The sequence below is a fragment of the Pinus tabuliformis genome, chromosome J, assembly GCF_031772625.1.
Source record: "Pinus tabuliformis cultivar Carrire ecotype Pingquan chromosome J, CPIR1, whole genome shotgun sequence".
In the NCBI taxonomy this organism is placed as follows: domain Eukaryota; kingdom Viridiplantae; phylum Streptophyta; class Pinopsida; order Pinales; family Pinaceae; genus Pinus; species Pinus tabuliformis.
Window position 1 is genome coordinate 1,288,154,122 of NC_142295.1, and position 2,810 is coordinate 1,288,156,931.

The following is a 2,810-nucleotide window of genomic DNA, read 5'->3' on the forward strand; positions in this document are numbered from 1 at the left end:
CGCTCATCCCGTAACAAAATCAAATAGAGGAAACTGAAATGCTTCACCACGCATCCTCAATTCAAAAATAATATTTCAAATATAATATGTTTAATATATCCATTAATATAATAATAAATTTCAACAAAGATAGGATCTACGCTGGGCCATGTAATAGGGATATTTCATATTAAATGTATTTGGCATCTAACCAAATAAAATATGACCACAAACGAAAACGAAAACGAAATTTCTGAATGAATCAAATTCACGGTGTCCGCCTAATGATGACCCACTCAATGGCATTTATATATATAAATTGTAAATTTCAATTAATTTGAACAAGCACTCTACTTATATATATAAATTGTAAATTTCAATTAATTTGAACAAGCACTCTACTGAAATAGAAAATGTCGAAATTTTTCATTAATTCTGAACCAAAAGAAAAGAATCCTCAAACAATGAAAATTTTATATATTATATTCTTCATTCCAAAAATCCAAATAAATAAATATCCTTCTCTTAAAAAAAACAATATCTCTTTAAAAAACAATATCCCTTAAAAAACAACATTCGTAACGTTAACAATCCAAATTGTTTTTACAACAACAGCCACTAAGAAAACGATATACTTCGTATCAACCACATCGAAAAGCTTTAAAGAAAATTACAGCAACATCAAAAAGCTTCTAACCTCGAAACGTCGTATCAATTTTAATAAACATCCGGTGACGAGCGCGGTGTTGAGATCGCCTCCAATGGTACGGCCCTTTGCATGGTCACTCCAAACTTTTCCGCCATGTCCACCTGCTCCGCACTCATACCCTTGGGAGGTGCCCACTCGAATGAATGGAGCAGAGAAGCCAATACCAGATGAATCATCCGACTCGCCAGTGGAAGCCCCACGCACATCCTTCTTCCCGCTCCGAACGGTATCAGCTCGAAGTATTGTCCTCTGTAATCCACACTCCTCATCTTACTATCCATAAACCTCTCGGGGACGAACTTCGACGGCTCGTTCCAGATGGCAGGGTCCCTTCCGATTGCCCACATGTTGACGATTACCTGGGTGTGTTTGGGTATCAACAATCCCTCAATCTCACAGTCACTATCTGCTCTGTGTGGAAGGAGCAGAGGAACTACCGGATGCAACCTGAAAACTTCTTTCACCACTGCACAAAGATAAGGGAGACGGTCACTATCACTTTCTTCCACCCTTCGATTGTGCCCAACTACGTCGTCCAACTCAGCCTGGGCTCGTTTCATTTTCTCTGGATTGCATATGAGTTCTGCCATTGCCCACTCCATTGTCCTCGCAGTGGTTTCAATTCCCGCCGCAAATACGTCCTGCAACAAAACAAATCAACATCAGAGGAACTGACTTTGCAGGCTGCATTAATCCCAGCAGTAAAATAATATCCGCCACTCAATAAAAATAACGACAAGCGATAATGAAAATGATTACAGTTAAGTAGCCTCTGATATCGGTAAGCGTAAATTCATGGCTTCTCATGTCCAGCAGAGCGTCCAACAGATCCTTTGGACCGTCACTGGCGTCCATGGCTTTGCCTTTTGTGGCCAGGCGTTCCTCTATGAATTTGTCAAGAATGCTATATGTCCTTTTCATATAGATTCGTGTGTTACGTGCCACACCCTGAGGATCCAACCACTGAAGAAACGGAAAGTAGTCCGCCAAATTGGGAGATCCTCCAGCCACCATCAGTTTCTCTAAACTGTTTTTGAACTCTTGGAAGTCAGGAGAGTGGGGATCGAACATGTGTTTACCGAAGGCCATGTTGCCCAACCGATTTATCGAGAACTGGGCCACAATATCTCCGATATTTATTGGCTTTCCCTTCATACTTTCATGCCGAATCTGCTCGATCGTCCGGACCACTTCATCTCTTCTCAAATGTTCCAATGCCTCAAGCCTCTTGGCACTGAAGAGCTCTGTATTGGATATACGTCTGAGCATACGCCAGTGAGAACCATATTGACCCCAAATCATGGAGGACTTGTCCTGGGAAAGACACCGGGCTCTGCTTGTATGAGACTCCGCCCTGCAAGGACATGGTCATGGGTCTTGAGAACTTGCTTTGCCATCGCAGGAGAGGAGACCACCACTATAGTTTTCATTCCCAGAGAGATACACATTAGAGGGCCGTATTTGGTCGCAAGGTGGAAGAGAGATTCGTTGGCATAAAAATCTGTTTGAGTTTATTTATAGGCCCTTTTCTAGTCAAATACATAGTTATGTCTCACAGGATATCATGTTGAATAAAGGAAATACCATGAGAGTTCACCATGGTATCTCTGAATAGTGAATTTGATTTCTAAGGCATAAAAATCTTTTTGGCGTTTATTTATAGGCCCCTTCCTAGTCAAATATATAGTCATGTCTCACAGGATATCATGTTGAATAAAGGAAAGCTCGTGGATGCTACCATGAGAGTTCACCATGGTATCTATGCTCACCAAAATATCCATTTCTCTCTTATAAAACATTATGAAGTTATTATGTTAGTGACTAAACCAATCCAAATGCCCAAAAGAAGTTAAGCAAGGACAAGCAAAGACAAATCCAATCACCTTAAGAGCAATTGGTAAAGGCTATAAGCTTTTGATAAGTGACTCTTTTTCAATATTGAAAAAGAGCACTTTTTTATTATCAAATATTTGTTATTGGAACTTGAAAGAGCATCTTTCAAGATTGAGAGGAAATCTATGTTGGGAAGATTATAGAATCTGGAAATTTGGCATAATGTAAGTGATTTCTCTTTATCTTCTAGCTTTGAATGACATTTTGTTTACTATTTTTTATATATTGT

General features: G+C 39.6%; 1 pseudogene; it reads right to left on the reverse strand.

Moving 5' to 3' along the window:
• Window positions 1–696: 696 nt before the first annotated feature.
• On the reverse strand, window positions 697–1,763 carry LOC149231976 (cytochrome P450 76T24 pseudogene; annotated as a pseudogene).
• Window positions 1,764–2,810: the final 1,047 nt, after the last annotated feature.